The sequence below is a fragment of the Galeopterus variegatus genome, unplaced genomic scaffold (assembly GCF_000696425.1).
Source record: "Galeopterus variegatus unplaced genomic scaffold, G_variegatus-3.0.2 Scaffold4631, whole genome shotgun sequence".
Lineage (NCBI taxonomy): Eukaryota > Metazoa > Chordata > Mammalia > Dermoptera > Cynocephalidae > Galeopterus > Galeopterus variegatus.
In genome coordinates, this window is record NW_007730742.1 from 122,626 (window position 1) to 133,188 (window position 10,563).

A 10,563-nucleotide genomic window follows, 5' to 3' on the forward strand; every position below is an offset into this window, starting at 1 on the left:
GTTTCAGCAATTATTATGTGTGCGTCACTGTTATAATTGTTTTATACACATTAGTTCATACGTCGTGATGGTTAATCTAATCGTCCCCAAACCCTATGAGATAAGAAACAGTATCTTCCCCATTGCAACATCATCTCTTGCTTCAGTTTCCTTGTTTGTAAAGGGGAATGAAAATAGGACCTACAAAGAAGGCAACCGAGGCACACAGAGGTAAAGCGAATTGCTCAAGGTATACAGTAAGAGCCTGGGGCAAGACTTGAACTTGGGCTGCTTGAAAACAGCCTAACTCCTACTCACCACACTACACTGAATGAACAAGACGGCTCAAGACCCCTCTGAGATCCAGATATCTTTTTACAAGATAAACTCAGAATGATGTAGTTAAAAATTGACAGTAGGTATTTTCATGGAATACTTTTAGCACTAATTTCACTAATTTGACGTCTAGAATAATAAAATCTTAGAACTGAAAGAAAGGTTGAAAGCATATTTATCAGTGGGGCTTTCTTAGCAGTAGTATCTTTCTATCCTGGGAGAAATCTATAGCAGAAACTCAAGAAGTAAAACAAATGGCAGTGGGTGGTAGAAGTGGGTAGGGTGGAGAGATTGACCCCTTTTGCACAGACTTCTCCCTTCTTCCATGGGCACACCTGAAGCAGGTTTGAAGGACTCAGTTTGGATATTACTGCTCTTGCCCAGAACCTTTCAATTAAAAGATGATAAATCTAAGTTTCTAAATATTTGCTAAATTTAGAATATCTGCTAAATATAATGGATCATTTGCCCAAGGACACACACCTAGTAAGCGGCAGGAACCACATCTTCTGGTTCCAAGGCCAGTGTTTTTTCCACCACATAATGCCAATGGAATTGATTCCCAGCCCTAGATTCATGCCACAGAAGCTGTCCTAGTTATCTTATATTGCAAAGGATGTATCAGAATTCTCAAAGCAAAAGTGATAATTTACTTAAAAACTTTTTAATGTCATAATTTTGGTGTTGATGATCAGAGAATGGGACAAACTTCATAGAATCAAATGATCAGATAATGTCAATGCTGAAAAACATATTGCATATCTAAAAATGTTGAAGTTCATAGTTATATGCAACCATGCAAATACACCCACACATTCAAATTCTGACCGTGAACAACTAATCCTTGGAAAATCCACAATCCATTAGTTTTTTACAGTTGTATTTGATGGGACCAGCAAGTGACTCGAAGTTTTTCAAAACAAGATAATGAAAGCCCAGTGTTTACTGTACTAACGTGGGCTCCTCTCTGCCCAGAATTTTCAGAATTTTAATAATAACCAACGTCAATGTTTAATTTAAAGCTAGAGCACACTGGTTAAGAAACTGCTAAAAATAATCTGCTTCATATTGATGGCTTTGGCTTTGTTGACTCATAAAATGTCAGGGTTGGAGAAAAATAACTAACAGAAGCTTCGGCTGTGGTTGTACCTTTAATTATTGATGCTCCACTCAGTCTTCAAGCACAACAGCTAAGATGTGATGTGATGGAACAGAGGCCATATTATAAACTAAGCGTGGGGAGGCGCTCACTCTTGATTCTGTCAACGAGACTCCTAAACTTGACAATAAAAATCCTGGAGTCCAATATCAGCTGACTTCCTGGCATTCCTTCCTATCAGATAGTAAGAAGAAGGAGAGGAATGGGCATGAGTTGCCAGATCCGGAAAGTAGAGAACTAGGAGATGCTGATGTCCTTAGCACTGACACATGAAGTTCTGTGCTTGTGAATTTACAAGAAGAGGTTTCAAACTGATTCCTCTCATTTACAACAAAGACTCAAGAATCACCCAGAAGATTCAGGGGCCAGCACTGTTGAGCTAGGAAAGTTATGGGATTAAAAATCAGCAGAGCTGAGTTCTAGTCCTGTCTAGGTGTGCCTGAGCTACTCGCTCTCATAGTGTGCATCTTTCACTGTGTACCTAACATACCTGAAAAGTCCTTATTGACCTTCAACTATCATTTCCTGAGGCCAGACACTGCTAGGCACTTTACATACATTAAACTGTTCCATTCTATACTCACGTCAGGGACTAACATTTTTATCTTTTTCCCCAGATAATGCTAGTCAACTCCATGAACCCTGTACTTGTACTCATAAAGTGGAAAGCCAGAACTGATTTCTGAAAATCACAAATGGAGACATGACATAGGCTTTCCAGGAGGTATCAGCATGTAGGTGAATCACGAATTGTTCATGACAATGGAAATAAGTCAGCATTCAAGGTTCTGGGTTTTTTTCTTTTTCTTTTTCTTTTTTTTTTGCCTCCAGTCCCTTTTCTAAAATTTATCTACTTCTGACATTTTCACATAGCAAAAATAAAAAGTCAAAGGAAACCTATGCACTCACCACCCCCTGCAGGATCTGATTGAATGGTTTGCAGCTTTGAGATACAGCAAGCAGACAGAGCTTCTGGATATTTCAACAGCAGTAAGAAAGTACCTGCCACAGATGTGCCTCTGAATTCTGCTGTTCTAAAAACCCAACCCCACACTCAAATAGGGTGGAAAGGCATCACAACTGCTTCACTGTGCTTCTAGGAAGCTAGGATGGAGAGGGTGGTTCTCAGTAACAAAGCTTAGACCAGCCCCAGAAATATTTTCTTATAATACCAGTGTCAGCTGCACATGGAATTGCTTCTCTCATAGCAGGAAAGTTTGTCCTCAGCTAGCCAAACTTTTGTGCTTAGACATATTTGTTGCATACATCATCCACTCAGTCAGCTCTTCCTGATAGCCTACTTGTGCCAGGCTCATGGAGTACCCTGTACAATAAAATGGGGAGATGGGTAACAGCTAATAGTGGTACCCAATGCTAAGTTCTATGTGAACACAGAAGAGAGGAAACTAAGGCAGATTATGGGGAGAATGGGGTCCAGAGGAGTTTCCCAAATAGTGTTGCCAGATTTATATTTGTAGGTCAAATACACAACAAATACATGTTTTTTAGTATATTTTGGGCTAAAATGAGACATGCTTGTACTTGTAAAAGTATTTGTTGTGCCTCTGAAATTCAAATTTTACTGGTGTCTGGTATTATATCTGGCGATTTTTGTCCCAGAGGAGGTTGGCTGGCTTTCTCGTACTTTGGGAAAAGATTCAAGATGCTTTACCCATAAACTTGATTTCATTGAGGATGAGTTAGAAGTGCCTCTTGACTGTACACAGGAACAGCCTGACAGACTCTGCCTCCTCCATCGTTGCAACTGTTGGTGCTGAACCTGATCCTTCTTTATCAGAAGAGTCAATAGTCCAGGTGACATATCATCACTAGCCTTGCTATCGGTGCTGCCCAGATTGTGCACCTGGCATGACCAGTATAATATTTGTGGATATGTGAATGAGTGAGGTCCTACTTACTACCTGGATTTTTTTTTCTTTAATTTTTATGCCCAAGTTTCTACCCTCTCAGTTTCAGTAAGAGGGCTCCTTCCAGAATCAAGCACATAATAGATACTCAATAAACACTAAATATTTAAATTAGCATCATGAAGAAATGAACTAGAGAGTAAAAGCTGCACTCCCACTCCCTCCGACCCCCCCAAGCTTTGCATTCTTATACAACTTCTTCCACTCCCTGACCCTTGGTTTACTCATCTATAAGATTAGAGGGTCAAACTAGATAGATGATCCATCTCCCCAGCCCCTTTAAGGCAAGTCTCAGCTGTTTTGCCTATGCACCTATCCAGGACCAGCCCTATATACCAAAAAATCCATAAAGCTCTTCAATTTCCCTTTTAGGGAGGCCAAGATTTAATGTGTAAAGATAATATTGAGCAATAACTCACAGGGAAATTACTTTTGCTAAAGTTAGACAGTGTTTTTATTTCATAATTCAACATAAATCCCTCCAAATTTCTAATCCTGGGACTAGTTTCAAATCCTTGGAGATTCTCTATCATCATACAATGCCCCCAATAATAAGCCAAGCCTTTCGACAAAAATGTCTATATATGAATAATCTTGTTCATGAATGCTACCTTTTTAGCCTAGCTATTTTAAAAGTCAAACATTTTTCTTCAACAAAAAAGGACTACTTTTTTCTCCTTTCTTTTTCTTTTTTTCTCCTTTTCTTCAGTTTTTTTATATATGTTGAAATTAATAGGCAAATTATGACTGAGGTCTTCCTCTCAAAATATACTCAATTAAATTAGTGGTGCTCAACCCTAACTGCACATTAAGAATCACCTGGGGAGCTTTTTAAATGGCCAAGGCCAGGGTCTCATTCTAGATAAATTAAGTCAAAATGCTGGGAAGAGGATATCCTAACTTGCCAGTGATTCTAATTTGCAGCTACAACTAAGATCTACTGAATTAAGCCACCAAAATTGTTTTCATAGCATTTGATCTTTATTTTATCCTTGCATAATAAGTGAGGCCAGCAGTAGGTCATCCAATATTGGAGCACTATGAAGAGATGGATTCAGAAAAAAAATTAACATAGAGGTGACTCTGAGGGTCTAAGACCATAGAGGACAATTAGCTGTCATGATCATTGGGTGCAAATGAATGTTCACTGAGAGACCTCCTGGGGCTTAGGAAGAATACAGTTCTAAAATCACCACACCTGGCAATGTCAAGTGAGAATGTAAGAGAAGTTGACATCTCTTCCCATGGACCAGATTGCAGAACCCCTTTCAACAATCTCTTTCTCTGCTGTGACACCTCAACTACTGAAAAGATAGTACAGTTCTTCAAGAAAATTGATCTTCTTCCTTGCTTCTTATCCATTGCAAGCTTTCGTCTACTTCCTCCTCTTCTCCCTTCTCCTCCTTTTCCTTTTCTACTAGTCATTAGCCTCACCTTCTGAAGGGGGACATGCAGTGATGGAGGAAATGGCAGGAACAGGGTCAGCTGCACAGAATGCCCAGTAAATAGAAGTTCATTGTTCTTTCTTCTCACGGTTTAACTCGGGGGGGGGGGGGCATTATAAGTGTTCAATAGCTATAGACCTAATATTTATTGAACAATTATAGTGTGCCAATTTGAGTTTCTCTTCATTTTTTCATCTCCATCTAATCCTTGCTACAATCCTCTGCAGAGTGACCAATATTATCCTAATGTTATAACTGATAAATCTGAGTCTTAGAGAGGTGAATAAAATATCCATGGTCACACACCTAGCAATCAACAGCCAACGTGCACATTGATTACTACCTCCATTATCAACACCCCCAACAATTGGTGGAAAATGATCTCTCTTTCTGAGCTTCCACAGCACTCAGTTTCCTTTCCTAAGGCACATGTTTCACTCTGATTCATAGTGTGGAAATTTGTGGACTCCCTTCTGTATATTTTTACTCTCAGGTAAATATACAGGTACTGACTATACCCTGTTTATTTAAGTCCCTCAGTATGCCAGCATGATATTTCATTGGCAAGTCCAATCAATAACAGGTGAAAGATGAATGGACTTGGGAGTGAAACAGTGTGAGCTTCAGTAGCTGACAATTTCATTTAACAAGACCAAAGAAGGTTTTGAGTAAAGGATTTGAGACCTGGAAGCTCTTGTTTTAGAATCAGTGGTTCAATTAATCAAAAGTATACACTGCATGGGAAGGAGCTGGGGCACCAACAAAGACTCCTCAGCTGGTTCTGGGCTCTAAGGCTCTAAGTTTAGGGAAGATGTTATACTAGCAGCTGCCCAAAACAAGAAGAGCCAGGAAGATCAGTCTAGAAATGGCAAGTCGATTTTGTCTCACGCATTTTATGCATTGAATCAGGAGTGATTGCTTGAAAAGCTCTATTGAGAATGATTTGAGACTGCAGCCAGGCTCAGCAGAAAAGAGTGTCGTGTTGATTAGTAATGTCTACCACGGATAAGGTAAGGGGAAAGAGGGTTTCAGCCATGCTGCGTAGTTGTTACCTCTAAGCTTATTCACCTTAACATCTCTTAGTGAAGTTCTTCTTGGCATTTGATTTACTACCAAATACAAATGCTTAATTCTAAGATCCATGGGATTAGAGTTAGGATACAGAAGCAAGAGATGGGATAAAGAGGAAGTAGGAACAGTAGTAGGTCTAGTAACATCTACAAAACATAGTCTTGTAGTGTCAGAGTTACTTAAAATCAGTTGAGGTATCCGGGTGTATCTGACTGATTTAAAGAACCAGAGAAAGAGCAAAAAGGAATCATGTGGTAAGAATTAGTTCAGTTACAAAACCCAGCTGAGCTGGGCAGAGCACAACCACAGCCTCTGCAGCTCGAATTTGCATATCCCAGAGACCATCTCAGAATCAAGAATTCAACTCTCCACTAGCATAAGAAATGTAGTGTCAATGATGACATAATGAAATTAGTCCAGTTCACTTTAGTGGGTGGTAAATAGATTAGATCCTGTGGAGAGCTAGACTGATATTCATTTAAATTAATTCCAGATGAGAAAATAGAAGTGACAGAAACAACACAACATTCTTATTGCAAAACTGAGTTGTGCTACCCTTTAGGGACACATAAATAGCTTTAAATAAATGAAAGAATTAGAAAAAGTTAGAAACAGAATTTGAATAATTTGCTATTACTTGGTTTGAGATCACAATACTTGATATTTTGGATAAGCACAAGATAGCTCATGAAGTATGCTTAATTTTAAACTTCTGTTCTCAAAGCTAACCTTTAAAAAAAAAGGTTGACTTTTCTTTAATTGGACTTGTTACCTCAAAATATTTTAAGACTTGTTCCTGAAGAGGAAATATAATTCATTTTAAAGATATTAGTGAACTAAGCATATTTTTATTGCTGAGTTGGAAACCTTTGTATAAATAAACAATAAGTATGGTGCTGCGAGTCAAGGTAGAAATACAATTTTTGAAATTGTTTCTTGCCCTGTTCTCAGTGTAGGTATTAGTCAGAGTTCAGATGCTAGCTATGATTCTCCATTCTACCTATAGAAGTTTTAAAAAATCTGGCTTTTTGTGATACAATTAAAGATAGATTTTTCCTGTCTCATCATTCCATCATCTTAGTAAGTATGTCCTTCTTTATACTTCCAAACTACAGACAGTTTGTTTAAAACTTTCTAATATTTTATGCAATACAATTGTGCAGTGCTGCAGGTAGCCAAAGAAAGGAGCTAGAGTCTGAGGGAAGTGATAAGAGAAGATGAGATGGAGGGAGGGAAGTGGGGAGATGGTGAGTGAGCATTCGGTAGGGGTAAGCTATATCTACATCTGTGGCCCCATCTACTTCCTAAGCAGTTGTTTCTTTCTATGAGTGTTAAATAAACTTTTTCCATTAGAAAAAATAACACCTGTTGATTATAGAAAAAGATTGATAAAAATATAGGAAAGCAAAGAAAAACTGCAATCATATACCTATATATCACTATTAAGCAACTTATGTATATAACTTTCTGGATTTTAAATATATCTAATACACACAGTATATAATATACAATAACTTGTAACCTGTTTTTTATTTAAAATATATCATAGGTGTCTATGTCAAAAAATATTTAATATGTCATGTACCATAAATTACTTAACTATGCTATTACTAGCCTCTAGTTATTCCAGTTTTCACTATTATAAATGCTGTGATGAACATCCTACAGCAAAATATTTGTGCAGATGCATAATTGTGTTAGAATACATTCCTAAAAGTGGATTTGCTCTATAGAGACGGCAAATAGATTAGTGGATGCCTAGGACTGTGGTAAGGGTGGGGAAGAAATGGCAGCCATTGCTATGATGAAATGTATTAAAATTGATTGTGCTGATGGTTGCACAGCTCTGCAAATATACTAAGAACCATTTAATTAACACTTTAGGAGGTGAATTATATGGTATCTGAATTACATTTTAATTAAGCTGTTATTCAAAAATCAAAATAAAGAATAAAATTATAAAATAAAAGTGCAGTTGCTTGTTTCAATGGGTATGTGCCTTTTGAAGACTTTTGAAACATGATGCCAAACTGCCCTCCAGAAAGGCTTTGCAAATATTTATAGTGGGCATTTCACTGCAATCTCAACAAAACTGAATATTTTGATGTTTCTAAGAAAACTTTTGCCACTCTGATAAAGATAAATTACAGGTTTTTTTCTCAATTTGCATTTTATGTGTACCTATTCGCAGGAGGTCTATTCTTAGCTTTTCATGCCTTTTGTCTTCATCTGGCTTTGAAGAATGTGTCCGCGGTTGACCTCACTTGGTGCATTTTTACCACCTTTTCTCATGGAAGAGCTGATTCTTCTTGACAAGGTGAACAGTGCCCATGTGCATACTTCCAGGCTGAATAGATAAAGAAAGATAAGTTATCACCTACATTATTCCTGGCAAGGCAAAAAGACTCTCTGAAGATACATTATGGAGAAGGCAATTAAGATAGTAAAAGTTCTTTCTGTCGGAGAGGCTCCCAGCTTGGATTTATTGACACAGGCAATGAGAGGTTACTTCTGGCCAACCAGATAGATGGCCTAAAGGGCAGAGGGCCACCACTGCCACCAGAGAGGTTCAGGCTTCTTTAACAATCCTGGCACCTTTGCCCATTTTTCAATTGGGTTATTTGGTTTTTTTACTGTGTAGTTTTTTGAATTCTTTGTATATTCTGGAAATTAATCCCTTATCAGATGTATAGTTTAAGACATACAAATAACCAACAGGTACATGAAAAAATGCTCAACATCACTAATCATCAGGGAAATGCAAATCAAAACCACACAGTTAGACTGGCTATTATCTAAATGACAGAATAACAAATGCTGGTGAGGACGTGGAGAAAAGGGAACGCTTCTACACTGTTGGTGGGACTGGAAATTAGCACAACCACCACGGAAAACAGTATGGTGGTTTCTCAAACAACTGCAGATAGATCTGCCATACAATCCAGCAATTCTACTTCTGAGTATATACCCAAAGGAATGGAAATCATAATGTCAAAGGGATACATACATTCCCATGTTTATCGCAGCTCTGTTTGCAATAGCCAAGATATGGAACCAACCTAAATGTTCATCAACAGATGACTGGATAAGGAAAATACAGTGTATATATACACAAGGGAATACTATTCAGCCATAAAAAAGAATGAAATTTTGCCATTTGCAGCAACATGGATGAGTTTAGAGAAAATTATCTTAAGTGAAATAAGCCAGGCACAGAAAGAGAAATACTGCGTGTCCTCACTCATAACTGGAAACTAAGAGAGAAAGAAGGAAGGAAAGAAGGACCTTGGTGGTGTATTGAACTTGAAGAGAGAGAGAATAGACCTAGGGTTGCAGGGGCTAGGGGGCAGAGGGAGGGAGAGGGGCACTGGGCAGAGGTTAGGTGGGTGACATGGGAGTAATTGCAATTCGAGATGGTGGGTATGCTGATAGCATTGATTTGCTCACCACATCTTGGGCACAGGTGCTGATGGTTAGCTCTTACGCCATGAATACGTATAATCAATTTAAAAATAAAAAATAAAAATAAATAAAAAGGAATTTGTAGCAAATTCAATTTATTTGTTTAAAAAAAAAAAGGAAAGAAATCTTGGCAGCACCAGGCTAAAGGGGAACATTGAAAGGTTCATTCTTGTTGGCACAGACTTGAGAAAATCACAAAAGTCCACTCAGTATCTCCAGGGCCTGCCAATTTCTCCACAAATCGACAGAACATCTGCTTGAACCAATCATCAAAGAGGGGCAGAGAAAAAAAGAGAGAGGAAAAACACATTCCCAAGTTTCTCACCTGAGAAATCAAGCCGAGGTGTGAACAATTAACATAGGAGACTGATCTAAGAGGCCTAACTCAGTCCCCAGGACAACTTAGGGCTTCCATGGACTTTTCTGCACCATTTCCCATATGCAAAGGCCTGAGATAAGGGAAAGCCCAGGAGTCCTGTAACATATCCTAGATTCGAGGCCATGGACAAATCATTATCACCTCTCTGCATTAATTTTCTCATCTATCAACTAAAATTAACAATCCTTTTTTCATAACATTAGCCATGGTCTGAATAGTGTCTCCCCAACATTCACATGTTGAAGCCGTAATCACCAATGTGACTGTATTTGGAAAAAGGTCTTTTAGGGAACATATAAGGCTAAAAGAGTTCATAAGGGTGGGCTCCTAATCTTACAGGACTGATGGCCTTACATGAAGAGGAAGGGAGATCTCTCTCTATGTGCATACACACCAAGGAAAGGCCATGTGAGGATACAGCAGGAAGTTGGCCCTGTGCAAACCAGGAAGAGCGCCCTCACCAGAAATTGAATCGACCAGCACGTTGATCTTGTACTTCCTAGCCTCCAGAACTATGAGAAATAAATGCCTGTTGTTTAAGCTACAGTCTATGGTATTTTGTTATGGCGGCCCGAGATGATTAAAACAGTGTTATAAAAAGAGAATTGAATGAAATTTTGTATAAAAAATACATATTACATATTAAGTATTCAACGAAGTTAGCTTTACCTTTCCCACTTTCTACACTCTGTCCTCCCCTTACCTGCTCACCTAGATATTCACCCAGCATGTATCCAAGTTTCCAACAATGTAATTGATTCTATCCTTGCCTCTTCTTTCTCTACCCCTGACCTTAATGCTTTC